The sequence below is a fragment of the Pyrus communis genome, chromosome 13, assembly GCF_041283825.1.
Source record: "Pyrus communis isolate YQ-2024b chromosome 13, ASM4128382v1, whole genome shotgun sequence".
NCBI classification, from domain to species: Eukaryota; Viridiplantae; Streptophyta; class Magnoliopsida; order Rosales; family Rosaceae; genus Pyrus; species Pyrus communis.
In genome coordinates this window covers 20587573-20609382 of record NC_142577.1, presented here as the reverse complement: position 1 = coordinate 20609382, position 21810 = coordinate 20587573, and the positions used below count along the sequence as shown (strand labels likewise).

General features: G+C 36.9%; 1 long non-coding RNA gene across 4 annotated transcripts; it reads right to left on the bottom strand.

Annotated features, from left to right (window-relative positions):
• Positions 1–14308: 14308 nt before the first annotated feature.
• On the bottom strand, positions 14309–21810 carry LOC148691922 (uncharacterized). 4 transcript variants are annotated; one of them, XR_015955350.1, is made up of 4 exons: positions 21187–21810; positions 19365–20695; positions 19041–19100; positions 14309–14807 (listed from the first exon to the last, which is right to left on the bottom strand). It is a non-coding gene; the product is annotated as an uncharacterized LOC148691922 (long non-coding RNA). The 4 variants fall into 4 exon arrangements; XR_015955349.1 differs by lacking the exon at positions 14309–14807 and adding an exon at positions 15472–16923 and having other exon boundaries at positions 17082–19100; XR_015955351.1 differs by lacking the exon at positions 14309–14807 and having other exon boundaries at positions 15472–19100; positions 19365–20316; positions 20545–20695.

The following is a 21810-nucleotide window of genomic DNA, read 5'->3' as shown; positions in this document are numbered from 1 at the left end:
TGGGGTTGTAATAACAATTTGGTATTAAAATTGACTAAAAAATAATAAGAGATGGGGTAGGGGTCTCTTTGTGAGATGGGTCCGGATTCTCTCTTTCCCATTTTCTATCCCTTTTAATTTTTATTTTATTTAAACCATCATAATTAAATTACGTTAACATCTTATCTTATAATAATTTTTTTTATAAAATGAGAAAGACAAAGAAAAATGAGACCGCTCATTTCCTTGTTCCAAGTTTTTTTCTTTGACGTGGGTCTGTTTTTTAGTCAAATGAGAATTTCGCACATTCCCCAAAACAAGCACGACACGCTTTTTATTAAGGTTAAAGGTTCCCCCGGGATTTAGGGAAAAAGATGGATGTGTCTTTTGTTTTTAGGTCTTGGACTTTGATACCAGAGAGAGAGAGAGAGAGAGAGAGAGAGAGTTTTGGGGTTTTGGAGTTTTGAGATTAGTGGTGGTCTTCCTTATATTAATTCAAGAAATGTTTTTGCGCTTTGATTGAAAATGTCCCAATCCCATGTTAGATTTTAGTCTTTCGTGGTTCAGCTACTTTCTACTTTCTAGTAAAATGCAACACGCTCGTGTATTTCCACTAAAATGCAACACGCTCGTGTATTTCCACTAAAATGCAGTCACACTATGTATATATTAACGCCATTCATTTTTTCATTTAGCGTTTCAAAAAAGATGAAGTGTTAATTTAGTTTTTAAATTATCATCTTGGTAAAAATTAGGTTCTTGAATTATTTTTTTGGTAAAATAAATCACTAAATTCATAAAAAATTGCTAATTTCATCCCTATTATTATATTCAAAGTTTTTTTTTTTCCTTCAATTTTTCGTTAACTTAATTTACTTGACACACTTTAGAGTGTAATACCGTCATTTTCTCGCCTATAAGCCCTTAACATGTCATATAGGTTGCGAATCTTAACATCTAATTTACTCTCCAAAGTTAAATCTATACTTTATTTCTTTATGAAAAATTATCAATCTATCATTCAATGTGTATCACATACAAGTACCGTGACTTAAATTGATGAAGAATTGAATATAGTAGCTTCGAATCTAATATTGGAGATGTAATTGGCAAATTTTTATAATTCAATGACATATTTTTCTGAAGGAAAAAAAAAATAGTTTAGGACCTAATTTTCACTGGTGATTATTCAAGGACTAAATTGACAATTCACCATTTAAAAAAAATACTTGGCATTCACGAATGACTGCATTATTTTGTCCACCTACTTACGATTAATATATTTTAAATGAGTAAAACTTCCTAATTGAAACGGTGATTTCTTAATCATTGTTTAAAGATCATTTATGCGAAAAATAAATTAAATGATAAATTGTTACTCATTTGTACGTGTATAAAAGATCAACCATTTTGGAAACAGTTTGAATTATGAAATGACCTATAAATGATGATTATAAAATTGAATGGTTTCGATTATCAAACAAGTACGATGAGTCATTTAGTATTATGGTCTAGTGATATTCATCTTCATTTGTAAGTAAAAAGTCTTAAGTTTGATTCTCGTCAAAAACGAATTTGAACTACAATATTATAACAAAACTACCTTAATCACTAGTGAGGCGGATGTAAGTTTGTCCTTTTGTTTGTTTTGGTTTTTTGACCAATTTTTTTATCTTGGGAATGTCACTCTATTAGTGGTTGTATAGCTTGTGGGTGTAATGCTATTTGCCTGCCTAAATGATGATTATGTTAAATTTTCCGTAGAGTGATTCGGCGACGTGTAATTTGTTCCTATAAACCCCATAGTGCAGCAGACCACTTCTTTTGCTATGATTGTTTGTTTTATTACCATTTCATCATGCAATGATCACTGGTCTCATGAGTTTGGCAAATCCACGCTTTCATGTCCAAAACTGAGCTTGATGGCATCTAACTACAATACTCATATTTTACAGATATACTAAGGAGGCTTTTCAAAGTTAGATTATTTAGGAGTTATTTATCATCTCACAGTTTAACGTTAATTTCGTGTGAACATTATAAAACATTGTGCAAAAAACATGAGGTAGTAGAGAGTCGATAAAGAGTCTCACTTTTGAGAGAGTTTCCTAAGCATTTCTCTGTTTTACTAGGTATTGATATACTAAATTAACAAATGAATACATAAGGATACCATCAAATAACACAAATCGAATCTAACACCAAGTTAAATTATTTTGAGTGGATTACTAAACATGTCAAGTTAGTATTAATCTTTGTTTAATAATCTTAAACAAGATGCTCTGATTTTTAATTACATGAAGAAAAATGACTAATATTCTCCATTTATCCATACACTTGCATTATATGAATGTACGTGAGAATAGAGGATTTTTTTAATAGTTTTTCTAGAGTTAGGATGAGTGTATTTTATTTGTTAGGAATGTAATGGGAGATAGACTGTAAATTTTTTGTTCAAATATACAAAAATCAAGATTTGATGGTTAAAAACCTAAGAATATCTCATACTCTGAGCACCATAGAATTTTTGTAGATTTCATTTAGAAACAAAATCATATTTGGCTCACAAGATACAACACAATGTAGAGGTCTGCTAATACATACGGTAGAGTGTACTGACTACTGTTTGAAGTAGAGGCCTGCTAGTCCTGCCATGTGGACTACTATATACCTCACTCTGCAATGCAGTAGCCAATAGGGACAATTGATCATCCATTTATTTATGGATCTCTTCCACCAAATCCACACAATCAATTAATTCGGGCCCTTAAAATTTGATCAAACGGCTACAAACAGGGGGCCTCTTTAAAAGTTATAATAATTTTAGCCGTTAAATCAAATTTCAAGGGCCTAAGTTTAATGATTGTGTGGATTTGGTGGAAAAGATCCTAAGAGGATCTCTCCATTTATTTATGAATTAATTGGAAACGTGGCGACCTCTCAAAGCGTTTGCTGGTGTGAGGATAACGTTGCAAGGAAGAACAAGATCTTAGCCGTACACATGTAAGTACCAACGAGGTACGTAAATCACAAAAACATCCAACACCACACAAGATACGAGGTTAGGGAACGGGAATGAATGAAGGCTGTAGCAGGCAGGTGCATCTTCATGCAGAGAGAGACTCAAGCCATCTCTAATTGAATGAGGGCCGATGGACTATGTTTAGCCCTATAGCCTTGCAAGAAATTATATTTTAATGAACAGTGCCATGCCATATTTTACACCATCTCCAACCGAGGGGGCCAAAGGGCCATAGGCCAAATATAGCCATATGACAAAAAACTCATCTCTAACTGAGGGGGCCAAAGGGCCATAGGCTATAGGCCAAACATAATTAATATATATTTTATTATTTTAATTGAGTTAATATGGTTAATTAAATTAAACTACCATATGAAAATAAGGTTTTTGGATATATTTTGAGTGTCACTTGTCGCTAAATGAACAAGTCTCCGGATTTCTTATCTTTATATAATCCCAATAATTTTTGGATAGGATTTCGAGTGACACATGTCGCTAAAGTGAGTAACTATCCAGATTTCTTATCTTTATGTGACACATGTTGCTAAAGTGAGTAACTCTCCAGATTTATTATCTTTATGTAATCTTAATAATTTTTCAGATAGGATTTCGAGTACCACGTGTCAAGATGTAACTGGTTGTACAAATTTTAGATAAGAATCTTATCTACACGACACTTCTTATCTTTAGCTTCCAATATTAATAAATTGGTTGGATATTGGGGTAGAATTCACACACCTTCATCTTTGCCCTATCCAATATCTCTTTCAATTTTAGTTTGCAATGAATTCCAACTTTGGATCCTCTTCGCATTCCAACGCAGGCTCCTCATCCAATTCCGAATTGGAAGATAAATGGGCGCAGATGAGACGAGAATATGAGGAGTCCGATGAAGAAGATGAAGCATGGCGCAACACAACATATATGGCAGTAATGGTTGGGGTCATGTCGTGTGAGGAAATTGAAGAACAACCTTAATGGGGTGGCTCTATTGCTGGTTGCTCTTACAAACCACGAAATAGAGATATTGTACGTAAGACTTTGATGAATAACTATTTTAACTCAAACTTGGTGTACACAGAAAAGAATTTCAAATGTCGCTTTAGGACGATGCATCATGTCTTCGAGCATTTGCTTCATGATGTCCAACATGTCAATCCATACTTTCGGCAGAAGATGGATAGAGTAGGCCACCCTGATTTTTCACCTCACCAAAAGGTTACTATTGCACTCCGAATGCTCACTTATACCTCCTCAGCTGATGCGATGGATGATACATATGGTATGTCTGAGTCTACATGCCTTGATAATCTTGCTGAATTCTGTCACACAGTTGTTCAAATTTACAAAGAGGAGTACTTCCATGAACCAAATCAAGTAGATATGGTTCGGCTCATTCACAAAGTTGAAGACCATGGCTTTCCGGGAATGATATGGTCATTAGATTGCATGCATTGGCAATGGAAGAACTGTCCCACCAGATGATTGAGAAAACCAACTATTGTGTTAGAGGCGGTTGCCTTGTTTGACACATGACATGCTATCTTTGGAGTTCCAGGATCCCAAAATGACATTACAGTACTCGGGCGTTCACCCCTCTTTACTAACTTGACAGAAGGTAAATCACCTCAACTTGACTACTACAATAATGGGCGTCAGTAAAATATGGGGTATTACCTGGCATATGACATCTACCCAAAGTGGGCGACACTTCTCCAAGCAATTGCAAACCCTATGGATGACGCCCAAAGGTGGTTTACCTTTTACCAAGAGGCGTACCAAAAAGGTGTTGAGAGAGTTTTAGGTATTCTACAAGCACAATGGAAGACCATTTAGGAACCAACAATAGGGTGGAATCAAGATATATTGAACTTCATTATGATGTCGTGCATCATATTACACAACATGATTGTGAATGATGAGTGAGATTACTATATTGATAGAGAGTCTGATGACGACTAATAAGATCCAAATAGGTCAATGAGAGCTCATGCGAAATATATGATAGGCCTAATTTCCCTTTGGATCCAAGAACTGGTAATATCTTTTTAAATGAGTACATGAGGCGTTATAGGATCATACATACGCGTGCTACAAACAAGTACCTACAACAGGCTCTTGTTGCATATCTTTGGGCCAAAAGAACAATGGAGTAGTCGTTTAAGTTTTATGTTGTTAAATGTTTTGTTTAATGTTGTTTAAGTTTGAATAACTCCTCTAAGTAGAATTAGGGTAGAGATTGTGTTGTTTAGTTGTTTAATGTTATTTAAGTTTCATATTGTTAAATGTTCTTTAACTTCAAATTCCAACGACTCAACAACCTAAATATTAAAAAGTACAACAACTTAAATTTAAAGATTCAACAACTTCAATTTAAAAACTACAACTTAAATTTAAAGACTACAATTTCAATTTAAAGACTATAACTTAAATTTAAAAACTACAACTTAAATATTAAAGACTATAACAACTTAAATTTAAAGACCATAATCATCATCTTCATCCGCCATTGTAGGAGTATAGTCAGATGTAAACAATTCCTGTCGGGCCATAATTTCCCCATTTTTCCTATTAAAATATGCCTTACTCATTGGAGTGTACTCCGAAGTGTTCTTTTGCATGTTCCTGTCATCCATCTCTTCTTGTATTTGTTTTGCTCCTTTTTTTCATGCCTACGCTTTCTTTCTTCCGAGGCAATGGCATTTTGCTCTGCCATTAATCGCAACAAGGACGCCATTGCCTCTCGAAAGGCTAAATCCTCATTTGCCTTGCCCTTTTCTTTTAATTTTTGGGCCTTGTTTCATCCCATAGTCCTAGGTATGGAATATTAACCCAAAGAAAGATTTTCTACCCTTATTTCTTGAATGATAGGAGATCCTTGTTCATCCCCAACTGCATTTGAGGAAACATTTCTGAACATCGGCATAGGACCAAATCTTTCTTGAGGTGGATCTTGAAATAACATCCAGCCTTTACAAATTTTCCAATAATCGTGATGAGTAAAGGGTTTTTTCATGTCCTCCATATACAATTCCTCCGCTTGGCATACTTGGAAAATATAATTACAAAAATTAAAGGAAATTCATTTATGAAATTAAATATAATATAATTAAATAATTAAAATAACTTGTGAAAACACTTACTTCGTCGTAGTAATTGGCCCCACTTTCATGTTTGCTTTCGGCCCTTACCACGGTTTGATGCCATTTATTCAAACTTGGTTGTTTTTTCCATCTTGAAGAACAACTCTCGTGGTTTCGGGGATTTGGTGGAGTGGTGCTTCGTAGAACTCATAGTACTTTTTGGACGTACAAGTCCAAACACCTTCACTTGTTTGAGAACTACCCTTGACACTATCTTCCGAGACCAATCTATAAGTCGTGCAAAGAGTTTCATCTTCTTTTTGGGTCCAAACCCTTCCTTTCATTGCAGGTGTGGCTATTTGAAAATTATTGAAAAAAAATTAAAGGAAAGATTATTGGAAGAGGTAAGAGAATAGAATGTGAAGATTTGAAATAAAATAAGGTAAGATAGTATGGAATGGTGAAAAGTATGTGAGAGACGGTGTGGGAATGACTTAGGTAATTATAGGAAAAAAAATAGAATTAAAAAAAAAAGGTCAAAAACAAAAAAAATCAAATTTTAACGGTAACCTAACGTTAGCTAGCCGTTGTTAGCTGCGTCATGTTAACGCCAGGTAGCTGTTGCATTTGAATTGGGCTGGGTTGGAGGGCTGGAATAGGCTAGCCCGCTGGCTTGATTTCAATTTTTTGGCTCGATGGGCACCACAAACCCTTAGGCCTAGCCCTTGATTGGAGACTTGTGTCATTTCGAGCTATTTTTAGCCCTATGGTCCTTTGGTCGGGTCGGTTGGAGATGGCCTCAGAGAGAAATGAAACAGTAAAAAAGCGAACCTTTAGAGAGAGAGAGAGAGAGAGAGGGATAGAGATGGAAAAGGAAGTTGAGTAAAAAGTAAAAAGGTCAAAAAAAGGGAAGGGTTAAAGATTGAATAAGAACTGTCGGATCCTGAGATTGGATGGCTAGAAAGGTTCTGTTGTCGTTGCCTTGGGGTGCAAACCACGATATCCACTCCTCAAGTCCCAAACCTTAACCCTTCCCATCAGAAACTAAACTAGAAACTAGATTTCTTTTTGTTGACTTGTATAATATTTCCCTTTAATTCTGGGATTCCTATAATATTGGGTTTCCTGGTTTAGGTTAAAGATTTCTTGTAATTATTAGTTCCTGATTGTAGTAGGATTGTACATGATTATACATACCTCAGAATGAGAAGAATACAATTAACACATTTAAAGCATTATCTTTTTGGCACCAAAGCCATGTTGTAGAAAAAGGAAAAAAAGTTTCGAACCCCTAACAGGGTTTGTTACTGTGCCATGCCCAGCATCATTGTTGTGCCTCTGACAAACAGCGAGCGACGTGAAGTCATTGATGTGTCCTAATTTTCTGCCTCGAATTGCGGTGAGCAACATATGTTGTTGCTGCCTCGAGTACCTTTGCTATCGAATAGGTTTCCTATTCTTCGTGAAAGATGTCTGTTGAGAACAACCAAATCGTTTATGCTATAGTTCCGGTCATGATTTAGCCGGATAATTCAAGCTTCAACATTGGTATGGTTTTAGATGAGAAGAACTATGATTTATGGGCTTATCTTATTCAAATTCATATTGCTGGAATGAAGAAGATGAGATATCTTTGTGGGTCCATTAAGGCCCTTGTAGAAGATGATCCCAAATATGATGATTGGTTCTCTGAAGATTAGAGAATTAAGAGTTGGCTCTTATCATCAACGAAGCTGGAAATCATAAAACGTTATATTCAATTGTCAACTTCTAAAGAAATCTGGGATGTTCTTAAGACTGCTTATTTTGATGAGAATGATGAGGCTAGAATTTATTCATTAAATTAGAAAGCTTCACATCTCAGGCAGAATGGGTAGTCTTTGGCTACTTACTTTAGAGAATTGACGGAATTTTTTTAAGAATTAGACCACTTTAACAAAGTGGCCATGGCTTGTGGAAAAGATGTTCTGATTTTCCAGAAGATAATCGAGCGACAAAGGTTGTGTTTGTTTCTTGGTGGGCTTGATGATGGGTTTGATTAGGTTCGTGGAGAAATACAGTGCAAAGACCCACCACTTGGACTTCAGACTACTTATGCGTATGTCTGTCATCAAGCAGATCGCAAAGAAGGTATGAAGATGGAGGGCAAAGCTCAAAACCGGCTGGAATGGCAGCCAAGGCCCAAGACCCCTCCAACCGCACAGACTGAGATAGGTCCGAGAATAAAACTGGGCAGCCAAGAACCTGCCAAATCGGTTGTGATCATCCTCAGGGTAAATGTCCCCATTGTGGTATGACGGGACACTCCAAAAGTCGATGTTTCGAGTTTATTGGGCATCCTGAGAATTGGGATAAGACACATGACCATCACTGCAACAAACCTTAAGCTTCTATTGTAGAAACCAAGGATGATTCAGCGGATGTAGCAAGCAAAGCATCAGATTTGATTGTTGCTGCAGGTACCGATGGTAAGGCACTTAATGTCTCCACTTCTGTTATGAATAATACATGGATAATTGATTCTAGAGCTACTGAACATATGACTTGTGATTCTAGATAGGTTTCTTCAGTAAAAAAACTCTGCCTACACTGAGGTTAATGTGGCTAATGATGATGCCGCCCCAGTTCTTGGGGAAGGCACGGTTTCCCTTTCTGATACCATTAAACTTGATATTATTTTTGTGGTTCCCTCCTTGAATTATAATTTATTATCAGTTGCCTAAATAACCCTTACCTTACATTGTTTGGTGGTTTTTTGGCCTTATTTTTGTGTATTTAAGGACATTTGGACGCAGAAGACGATTGGTTATGGTATTAGACAAAGGAAGCTGTACTTCCTCAAGTTGAATTCTAGTAGCTCGGGATTGCTCACTTAAGCACTGTCAGTGAATGAGACTCTAGCCGATAATAATAAAGGGTCCGATATGTGGCACCGTCATCTTAGCCATGCTTCGTTTGGTTATTTGCATAAGTTATTTCCTAGTTTGTTTGTGAAAAACGATGTTTCTCAATTTAAGTGTGATGTGTCTAAAATGGCTAAGAGCCATCGAACTTCTATTCCTCCAAGTTTAAATAAGAGTTCTGTTCCTTTTATGATTGTGTACTCGGATGTTTGGGACCCTTCCAAAATCACCTCTCTTAGTGGAGCTCACTGGTTTGTCACATTTATTGATGATTGTACGAGAATGACTTGGGTTATTTTGTTAAAATTGAAAAGTGATGTTAGTGTGGCCTTTCAAAAATTTCACAAAATGGTTTCGATACAATACAATATGAAAATTCAGGTGGTTCGAAGTGATAATGGAGGCAAGTATGTTAATACTGAACTCCGCTCTTTCTTTAATATGCACGGTGCTGTTCATTAGACCACATGTCCGTATACTCCTTAGCAGAATGAGGTGGCTGAACGGAAGAATCGACACTTGTTAGAAATGGTTCGTGCTTTTCTGATTGAGGCATGTCTTCCCTTGTATTATTGGTATGAGGCCCTCACGTCGGCTGCCAACCTTATTAATCAGCTTCCCTCTTATACCCTTAAGTTTTAAACACTATTTCAGACTCTTATGTTTCTGCTTAGCTACCCATTGGTCCCTAACTTTTCCTCTCAAGTTCTCGGTTGCATGGTTTTTGTCCATGTGCATCCTTCTGTTTGGACCCAAAATTACACCATCGACCTCAGTAATCAAGGATGTTGAATGAGTAGAAATTTAGACCGTTGAATGACAAAGTGGTTGAAATGATTTTTAGTTATTATTGAGAAATAATATTGTGATTTTAATCATGACATTATCTTTTAGTAATATATTAAATTATTTAAACCTAATAGTTTTCTAAATCCCATTTGAATGATGATGGAACGTAGGGATATGCGCGACATCAGATAATGAAGCATGCAGGATGAGATGATTATCATACAAGTACAAATGGTATATGCTTTTTGATGTTGGCCATGTGGAATGCATCAGTCGGAGATTATATTGGATGGATTTGATAAATGTACTATGGATAAAACATCAACGATGGAATTATATTCCATTTTATTATGTATGCATGGGATAAAGGCTACTGATGGACTTTTGATGATGAGGTAAGAAGCCTAGGTGGGCTAGGCTTTTGATGTGATATGATAAGCCTAGATAGGTTTTTATTTTGTTTGAAAAGTCAACCATCTGGAAGATAGGGTTTAGCCTATGCCACGGATCAGTCTTTCATTCTACGAGTTTAAGTTTCAGTAGGTTTCTACGAAGTTATTAGGCCGTGCCAAGCAAAAAGTATGGATGCTATAAATACAAAGTTGCAGGCAACATTTAAGGCCCCTTCCAATTCAACACACAAATTGCCTTGCGCAAACTTCTCAAACACCTTGAGATTTTTATTTTCTTTTTCTACCAATACATCTTCAATTTGGATAAACAACACTATGAAGGCAACTGGCGACATCTTCAGTTTGGATAAACAGTGTTGGAGCCATATAATCAGTCGATCAAGGAGCACCTTTAGTTTGGATAAACAGCACTGCTTCGAGACTGACTGATTATTTATGCAAGTCTCAGTTGACAAGGATTTTCGAGTCCTTGTTGGTAGAGGTCATCTCATTAGCCTTCTTAGCGAAGTGAGGTGTTACATGTTACTGCATTCGGCACATTGAAAGCCGAATTTGATATTTAAACTTTGCAAAACTAGCAGCCTTATCTTCAGGTTCTAGAACCCGAAGGTCGAGACGTGTTCCTTCCTTAGCAGTAGTTGCAAGATCAGTCAGCAGCGTGCTCAACGCGACATCAACATATTTTACTCCTCGATCGACCTCGGCCATAGAGTTGGCACGCCTGCACATAACTGTAGACGTAATTAGCTCATTAGTTACTCGGCCTGCGTGCCACGTAGGCTTGGTAGTTTTTTAGGGTCAACACCTTCACAGCGGCAAAACAAATTTGAACCTCGAGCTCTTTGATGTGTGTTTATAGGGTATGCTACTACTCAAAAGGGATATCAGTGCTATCACCCTTCAACTAAGAAAATGTTTATCACTGTAGATGTCATTTTCTATGAAACATATATGTATTTTGGTTCCTCAAAGTCCTCACTTCAGGGGGAGTTTCAAGGTGATGAAGTTCGTATGTTTGATTATGGAACCGAGTAGCAAGCTACAATGCAGCCATCTATCACTGAACCGTAGGCCACTGCACAAAAACTTGTCACCGGGTAGCCAGCTACGGTGCATTAGCCAGCCGCCGAGTAGCAGGCCACTGCACATCAGCTTACCACCGAACCCGTGTCAACTGCACAGCAGCCAAGTTCCAAGTAGGTTGTTGCTGCACAACAGCTTCCTGCCGAGTCCAAGATAGTAGGAGACATGGCCCCCTCGACCCCCTTGCAGTTGGAACCTACGGTTGTAAAAGAAACGGTACATGCCGACTCATCTCTTAGTGATTCTTATAACCAATCGTCTCCTACGCTAGATGGACCACCGCTCCGTATTTTCCCGAAAAGAATTAATTGAGGTATTCCTAAACCCACTTATAAGGCAGACCCTAAGTGTAAAACTAAGTATTCTGTGAGCGAACCAATCCATAACTCAAGAGTGAGGTTCCCATTAAACAACTATGTGTCCACTTGTCACCTGTCTGAATCAAATAAGTCATATGTGAATCAATTATCTACTGTATATATTCCTAACAGTGTACAGAAAGCCTTAGCCGATCCTAGATGGAAAGAAGCAATGAATGAGGAACTAAGATCGCTGAAGAAGAATGCTACCTGATAACTATCAGACTGGCTAGCGGGCAAGAAACCTGTGTGATGCAAATGAGTTTATACAGAGAAATACAAAGCAGATGGAACCGTTGATCGATTTCAAAGCAAGACTAATGGCAAAGGGGTACACTCAAAAGTATGGCATAGATTACACGAACACCTTTGTGTCAATAGCCAAGATCAATACTATCTGAGTTCTCTTGTCCATGGCAGCAAACCTAGACTAGCCACTTCAACAGTTCGATGTAAAAAATGCATTCCTACATGGAGATTTTGAAGAAATTTATATGGAGCTTCCAGAGGGATGTACCGAAATAGACATGAACAAGGGTAAGGTATGTAAGCTAAAGAAGTTACTATATGGGTTAAAGAAGTCACCAAGGGCATGGTTCGGCAGGTTCACTAAATCAATGAAGGCATTCGGGTATAGCCAGAGCAATTGGGATCACACCTTGTTCTTGAAACGAAAGAATAAAAAGATTACATCACTCATTGTATATATGGATGACATGATGGTTACCGAGAATGACCCAATTGAACAATCGGCTCTAAAGAAGTATTTGTCTACGAAGTTCGAAATGAAAGATCTTGGATCTCTAAAATACTTTCTTGGGATTGAGGTATCAAGAGGCAGCTCTGGGATATTCTTGTCCCAAAGAAAGTATATCATTGATTTGTTAAAGGAGACCGGAATGTTAGCCTATAAACTTGTAGCAACTCTGTTGGCTGAAGGAACGAAGTTGAGCCTCGACAAGAATCAAGTACTAGTAGACAAAGGAAGATATCAAAGGTTAGTTGAGAGATTGATGTATTTGGCATATGCAAGGCCTGATCTTGCTCATGCCTTGAGCGTAGTTAGTCAATATATGCATGATTCGGGAGAACAACATATGAGTGCGGTGATGAGGATATTGTGTTACTTGAAGGGAAGTACAGATAAAGAAATTCTGTTTAAGAAAAATGAGCATTTCAGAATCGAATGGTGTACCGATGCCAACTGGGTGGGTTCGGTAGATGACCAACACTTAACATCAGGATATTTCACTTTTGTTGGTGGTAATCTAGTAACATGAAGAAGTAAAAAGCATAATGTAGTAGCTCGTTCAAGTGCAGAAGCGGAATATAGAGGTATGGATCTTGGTATTTGTGAACTATTGTGGCTTAAGTTTCTATTACAAGATTTGGGGGTCAACCATAGTCCGCCGATGAAGTTGTTTTGTGACACCAAAGCTGCTAGGGATATTGCTCATAATCCGGTACAATATGATAGGACAAAGCATGTGGAGGTTGATAGGTTCTTCATTAAAGAAAAATTGGAGAAAAAAGTAATTGAATTGCCCTTGATTAGGACCAAGGATCAAGTGGCTGATATACTTACAAAGGCCAATTCTAGTGACAAGTTCTCAAGTTTCTTGGACAAGTTGGGCATGTGTGACATATATGCACCAACTTGAGGGAGCGTGTTGACTTGTATAATATTTTCCTTTAATTCTAGGATTCCTATAATATTGGGTTTCCTAGTTTAGGTTGTAGATTGCTTGTAATTATTCTTTCCATATTCTTTCCTGTACAGTTTCGACATCCTTATTGAGCTTCTACCTCTTTATACACAAAGAAGCTTCACATGGTTGCATGATCAACTGCAAGCAGTTGAAGGCAAACGGGTACATATTGATCAGTTCAAGTCTGCTTTTATCGAGGGATCCCTCAGGTATCGTTTGGTATGCAGACGGGACGGGTCGGAATGGAATGGGACGAGACGGGATGAGACAGGACGGGACGGAACGGAGCGGGAGCAAAGATGCCCTCGGATGGAAACAAGGAGGAAGAAGAAGGAGACGGAGAGATTATAATTTTGTGTTCCACGGATGTGGAACAAGTCGTTCCAGTGGAGTGAGGTGGAACGAAAATTCACCCAAAACTCGTCCCGTGGAACAGCTCGTTCCACCCGTTTTAGGCGCACCAAACATGGATGGAACACCTTGTTCCACTCTGTACCGTCCCGTCCCACGTACCAAACGGTACCTCAGATAACATCATATGAGGGACACTTTGTCGGGTCCACTCCTAATTTTGTTTCAATAATTTAAACCGTCATTTAATCCTGCATTCACAAATTGGCATTGCCAAAAGTTTAGACAAAAGAAGAACCATTAAGACATCTAATTGTAGGAAAAAAAACATTTCAAGAAAGCAATGAAAGGACAACCATTTGATTGAGAATGGTTTTGCATTTGAGAGATTTTTTTTGCATTGATAATTTTTTGGGGTAGGCTTAAGGAAATGGTTAGGATTATTGAACTACATGGCGGTGTGGGCCGTACAAGGGCATCCCTGAATTTCTCTATGTGTGCGTTCGTCGTGTGGGTGCAAACAGGTATAGATATGAATGCGCGAACATTTGCGCTCGAGTATGTTCATAGGCGTGCAAATGTGTGAGTATTATCATAAATGAAAGGATAACCAAAGCTTTGATATAAAGACATCAATGCCTTTTTCATTCTTTCAACAGCTGTTACCAAATTTCATGAGTTGTGTCAAGATCATATATGGAAAGGGAAAAGAAACAAATACTTCGGTGTTATACCACATTCTGAAGAGAAAGAAATTGCAAGAGCTGATACCTTTCTATTTCTATCTGTTAGCAGTGAAATAACACACGAGACACGAGATCACTTTCATTGAGGCCGCTTGGTTGTTTCTGTAGATCCTTTCCTAAAACTTGAAAAACCAGAATTATATGCAGCATCGTGCCAGACCATTTCCATTTGAAGGAAGCAAATGAGAATATATCAGAAGAAACAACGCTATAAGTTGGACACTTCAATATGGAACACAAAGTAATAAAGAGCAAGGCAACATCTCCAGTGATCACCGTGTCGCCTTCTTTCACACCAGGTTTTATAAGAGACTTGTTCATGCCACAAGCATCCAGAACATGTCAGAACCTTCTCCCAGAATCCACATACCTGTTCGAAAACATTCATGACAAATTTTCCATGAGGATTGGAACAGCTAAAACAAGATGCAAATTATACTAAACAGCAACACTGAGGCATCGTAATTAATTTGGAGAACATTGAATTATGCATGATCTGACTACAGATTATAGACGTAATTTGATGAGCACCATGTGTTCCGTGTGACGGTGTGAGACAAAAGAAAACCAATTAATACCTAAAACAAGGGTGCTACTTAGAGCCCTGCTACATGCACATGGTTACTTTTTTCTTATTTTTTTATGAAACACATAATTTTATAAAAAATGTATTGAACAATGGACTACCTGTGTCCTTTAAAACAATACAGCAATAAGAACAAACTGCTAACTATCATACAGAAAACATTGCATGCTATATTTCACTCCAGAACTTAAACGATAACTCTCCAATATGAAAAAAATAGAGGAAAAAGGAATTTCCCGAAACTCAAAAGAGACTTGAGCCCTCATTGATGTCAAAAACCAAACTTTATCCCATAAAACCATCACTTCACCTCCCCCCCCCCCCCTCCCCTCCCCTCCCTCTCTTTTCCCCTTACCCCCTTCTTTATATCTAAAGACATTATGTGCTCATAAGCTATTCAAATTCGGGAAAATCTGTTGTGCTAGAGCACCAAACGGAACAAATAAAATGAAAGAAATAACTCTCAATTTATTAACTAATTGAGATAACAAATGTATAAAGAGAATCTCACAAATTGGCTCACCCAAATTATTTCTACATGAGCTCCTTTTATTACAAAACAAATGGTTTCCTTTCTAATACGTAAAGCCATAAACAAGTTTGTGATGGAGAGAAAAACAAGGATAACCAATACAAAGTAATTGATCAAGATTTATATTGAGCCACATGTCAACAATCTCCACCTTGGCGAGATTCATAATCACAAACATATACAGGAACACAATATATGAGCTATGTACAAACAATGCTCTAACTTAGCAGGTTCGAGCACTTTTGTTAACATATCAGCTAGGTTGTCCATAGTTGGAACTTTCTGAAAAATAATCTTACTTTTGGACAAAATCTCACGAATAAAATGAAACCGAACATCGATATGCTTTGTCCTCGAATGATAAATTGGTATTAGACAAGTGAATATCACTTTGACTATCACAATGTAGCTCCACCTGCTTTTGATAAATTCCTAGATTCTTTATCAGTCCATGTATCCAAATGGCCTCCTTTATAGCTTCCGCAATAGCAATAGCCATATATTCGGCCTCCATTGTTGACAAAGCGATTATGGACTGTAGTGTGGACTTCCAATTAACTGGCCAGTTGGCCATAGTAAATAAGTAGCCAGTAATTGATCTTCTTTTATCCAAATCTCCAGCATGGTCAAAATCAACATATGCAACCACAAAATTCTCAAAACTACTATCACTTTGCTGAAAACATAAGCAGACATCTCTAGTCTTATGTAGGTATCTTAGAATCCACTTAGTTGCTTGCTAATGTTCTTTTCCTGGATTATGCATATAGCGACTAACCAAATCAATGGCATGAGCAATATCTGGTTGAGAACATACCATAGTATACATCAAGTCACCAACCAAATTAGAATATGGAATATTCTTCATTTGTAGCTTCTCTTTCATTGTTTTTTTGAGATAACAAAGCACTTAATTTAAAGTGAATAGCCATTGGAGTACTCATAGGTTTGGTGGCATCATTAATCCCAAAACGTTGAAGCCATTTACACAAATATTGTTTTTGTGTGAGATACACCAAGTTTTTTTTCTCGATTACGAGTAATTTCCATACCGAGTATCTTTTTCGCTTCACCAAGATCTTTCATCTCAAACTTGTTCTTCATTTGTGCTTTCAACTTTTCAATCTCCTTAATATTCTTCGATGCAATTAACATATCATCAACATACAATAATAAATAAATGAAAGACCCATCTTGCAACTTTTTGAAATAAACGCAACGATCATATTGACTTCTTAAATAGTGTTGACCTATCATGAATTCGTCAAACTTCAAATACCACTGTCTTGGAGATTGCTTCAATCCATACAAAGACTTCTTCAATTTACAAACCCATTTCTCATTTCCAGTTACCTGATACCTATCAGGCTAAGACATGTAAATTTCTTCATCAAGATCTCCATGTAAGAAAGTCGTCTTAACATCAAGTTGCACTAGTTCAAGATCAAATTGTGCAACAAAGGCTAACATAATACGAATAGATGAATGCTTCACAACAGGAGAAAATACTTGATTATAATCAATACCTTTCTTTTGTGCATATCCTTTTGCTACCACTCGTGCTTTGAATCTCACATTGTCTTCTCATGGATGACCTTCTTTTTTAATATACACCCACTTGCAGCCAATAGCTCTTTTGCTGGGAGGCAATTAAACTAACTCCCAAGTGTTGTTCTTCACAAGAGAATTCATTTCTTTATCCATAGCCTTACCCCACTCTATATTTTTAGAGTTGTTCATGGCTTCCTTATAACTTTTTGGGAATTCTGCATTAATAATAGGAAGAGCATAAGCAACATAATCATTATATCTTACTGGTCTCTTTGTGTTTCTCTTGCCTTTACTTGTAGCAATGCACTCTATAACTAAAGGATGTTTGGTATGAGCCTCTTCTTCATCCTAGGAAGAGACATCTTCATCTTCTTGACCTTCATTTACTTCTTGTTCAATCAAAACAGGCAGTGGAGTAGTGGTAGCAATCTTTTCAAACTCCACCTCCTGAAAACTTCTCGTAGGAACTTGAGTTGTATCAACGCTTGTCTTTGAGTTGCTTTGTAACATAGAAGTTTCGTCAAAAGTCACATCTCTTCTGATTACAAGTTTCTTCAAATCTGGACACCACAAATGGTAACCTTTGACACCGATGTTAAAGCCCACAAAAATAGCCTCCTTGGCTCTCGGATCAAGCTTACTTTGAGTTACATGGAAATAAACGAGACAACAAAAAATATGAAGAAAATCATAATCAGAAGCTCATTTTCTAGTCCACTTCTCAATAGGTGTTTTACCCTCAATTGCAGATGAAGGTAAACGATTGATAATGTGGCAAGCATATGTAATTACCTCTGCCCAAAATGCCTTACTTAAACCAGATTGAGCCAACATACATCTAACATTTTCGAGTAACGTTCTGTTCAACCTTTTAGCAACTCCATTTTGTTGGGGAGTTCCACGAACAGTGAAATGCCTTATTATATCTTCTTCTCTACAAACTCCGCAAAATGGATCAGAGGTGTATTCACCACCATTATCTAACCTCAAAACTTTAATTTTCTTACCAATTTGGTTTTCAGCCATTTTCTTTCAGTTTAAGAAAATATTTAACACCTCATCTTTGTGCTTCATTGTATAAACCCAAGCTCTTCTAGAATAGTCATCAACAAAAGTTACAAACCAGTGCTTACCACTCGATGATGCAATCTTGGTAGAACCCCAAACATCTAAATGCACATAATCTAGGATTCCTTTAGTTTGATGCATAGCAGTACCAAATTTAACTCGGTTTGCTTACCCTAGACACAATGCTCGCAAAAGTCGAGCTTTCAAGTTTTGGCTCCTTTCAGCAGTCCCTGTTTCACAAGGGCTTGAATCACCAACATGTTTAAGTCTCATATGCCATAACTTGGTATTGTCAGTATCTGGTTTTTCAGAAATTGTGGCTACACCACCTAAAACTGTTTTCCCCTGCAGGAAATATATATTCTTCTTTCGGATTCCCTTCATTGTAACCAAAGCACCTTTAGTAACTTTTAGAACATCATTTGACATATTTACATTAAACCCATTGATTTCCAAGGCACCCAAAGAAATTAAATTTTTCTTCAAAGCAAGACCATACCATGCATTAGACAACTCTCTAACGATGTCATCATGATGTTTCAACTTAATTGTTCCTACTCCCTTTTTATTACATGCATAATCATTACCCAATAAAACAGTTCCCGCCTTTACAACTTCTAGATTAGTAAACCAATCTCGATTTGGACACATGTGATGAGAACTACCAGAATCCAAAATCCATACATCATAATCATAAGCAGAAGTAACAGCCAAAGCATAATCAGATTCATCATCACTAAGTGCAACATTAGCATTGGTGTTTTTGTTATTCTTCTACAACTTAGGGCAATCCTTTATCCAATGTCCTTTTGTATGATAAAATGCATATTCATCTTTGTCTAGTATTTTTCTATTTTGTGAATTACCTCGTGGTCGAGACTGAGATCTTCTTCTGTTATTGAATCTTCGTCTTCCATTCATTCTGCCTGTAACAAACAAAGCATCTGATGACGTATTATGGACTTGCTTATCTTTATGTCTAACTTCATGGATCATCAATGCATTAGACACATCTTCAAAATTTATGGTGTCTTTACCATAAATTAAAGTAGTAGCTAAATGATCATATGCCTCAGGTAATGAATTTAACAAAATCAAGGTTTTATCTTCATCCTTGACATCTTTATCTAAATTTAACAAATCAGCGATTAATTTGTTAAATGAATCGAGGTGTGTAATCATTTTTGTACCTTTTTTGTACTGGAATCGGTACAACTGCTTTTTCAAATGGAGGCGATTTTCGATGCTCTTTGTCATGTACTTGTCCTCCAATTTTTGCCATAGCGACTTAGCTGATGTTTCTCGCATGACAAAATACTTTTGAGGTTTTGCAAGACATAAGCGAATCGTAGAGCAAGCCATTCGATTTAACTTATTCCAGCTTCTTCCATATCCTCCAACTTGTCTTCTAACGTCAAGTCCAAATCTTGTTGAGCCAACACATCTTTAACCTCACATTGCCACATACCAAAGTATTTTGTTCCATCAAACTTTTTAACTTCAAACTTTGCATTTTGAACTGTTGTTTTTGCCAAATGCGAAGCGTGTGATTCCGGCCAAGGATGCGTGCCTCCCGATTCCAGTTGAACAACCATCTTCATCAAGCAAGTTTCAAATACAAAATTTGATACGGATGAGCCTAGTGGCTCTGATACCAATTGTTGTGCTGGAGCATGAAACGGAACAAATAAAATGAAAGAAATAACTCTCAATTTATAATTAACTGATTGAGATAACAAATGTATAAAGAGAATCTCACAAATTGGCTCATCCAAATTATTTCTACGTGAGCTCCTTTTATTACAAAACAAATGGTTTCCCTTCTAATACGTAATTAAGGCCATAAACAAATTTGTGATGGAGAGAAAAAAAAGGATAACCAATACAAAGTAATTAACCAAGATTTATATCGAGCCAAGCGTCAACAAAATCTTCATCTTCAAGTGCTGCATTAGCACAAAACAATTGAAAAAGAAAGAGGTGGCTGTTGTCTGTTGATCTGATCTTCATTAATGCATCAATCCTCATTATATATTTTCTAACATACTACATCATAAAAACTGGTGGTTGTTCCTTCACTCTATTTACTTGCGAGATTGTCAGACTCACACCATTTATCTTTCCCCCTTAACATGCTCTATTCTTTTAAGAAGAAAGAGGAAACCAAACGAAAAGACTTCTATTAGTCATAATTTCATGATATGAATCCACAACGCAGGTCACCCATTATACTGCAACTTGAACTTTCCACTATAACCAATGGATAACGAAACAAATTTGATATCATAACAGATCAGACTTGTGATATCAAGAAAGCATACGATGAAAAATTATCACACTGACACAGACATGAAAGAGTTTCTAACCTACCTCCAATTTGTCGTATGAGCAAAGCGTTGCAACCCAGATCCTACAACTTGCCAAGTATTGGTACTGCTGTCATGAGTGATCTCAAACTCATTAATAGACGCAATTTGCTGCTTATGCACCATCTCAGCCACATGATTCAGATTGACCGGGTCTTCCATGTCAAAACAAAGGAGACTTGTCAACACAGTGAACGAGTAACCTTAAAGCTTATTTATCCTATAAACACAAGCAGGTATGGATGTTAAAACATTAGTTAGCTGAAAATAAAAACTTTTAAGCTCTGCAGTGCTTCATAAAATAATTTCTCTTTCTTTCCCCTTATCTTCTTTTAGAACATATACAGAATTTTGTTTCTTACAACAATGTGAAAACATTTACAATAATGCACTCATGCCATTTCTCTTACGTTTTCAATCAATTCCAGCATCGCTTACATCTCTATAGTAAAGCTTACTTCCAAATTAAACAGTGACATATATTTGTTAACCCGTCATCAAATCATCTATATAATAACATGTATAATCTAAACTACCCTATAGTCTGTGTGATAATGTGAGTATAAAACAAAATCCACAAGATAATATTTGTATGCATTTAGATTCAGAAACCTTTTTAATACAGAAAAAAATAAAGTAAATAGACCTGGGAACTCCTCCTCGGCCACTTTATTTTCTCGTAGAAGCTCATAAGCAGCAGAGCTCACTTCATGAGTACCCTCTCTTTCCAATGCACTCATGCAAAAACACGAATCCCACGAGCTTCTAAATTTTCTTTGAATGATGACCAGTTTTCATAAGCATCTGGAAGGTCCATTTTGTTAAATGCAACTACATAAGGCTTTTCAGCAATTTCAGGGCTAAACAGTTCCAACTCCAGACGAACTGCATCAAACTCAAATTCTGGCTTGTGAAGAGCCATCTACAACATGTATCTGACATTTCCAGAAAGATGAAGATCTTTTCAATAACAAAGGTCTTGATAAAGAATAAAACAACCATGAGGATTCAACCACATGACTCCGCGTGCAAAGATGAACGCAACTACTAGCCCTTTACAAGTGTTTTCTTCATACACGAAGGAACTTTAAAGGGCGATGGGAGAGAGAGGAAAAAATAAAGAAGAATGAAATAAATTCTTGAAAGTAAAAACAACTAATTATCATTCTTTATTTTTAGTTTCTATTGTGCGTGCCCTTCCTTACGCGTTTTTTTACATCTCTCCCACCACCCTTCATCTACTTTTATTCATCTGTCATTTCTCTTTTGT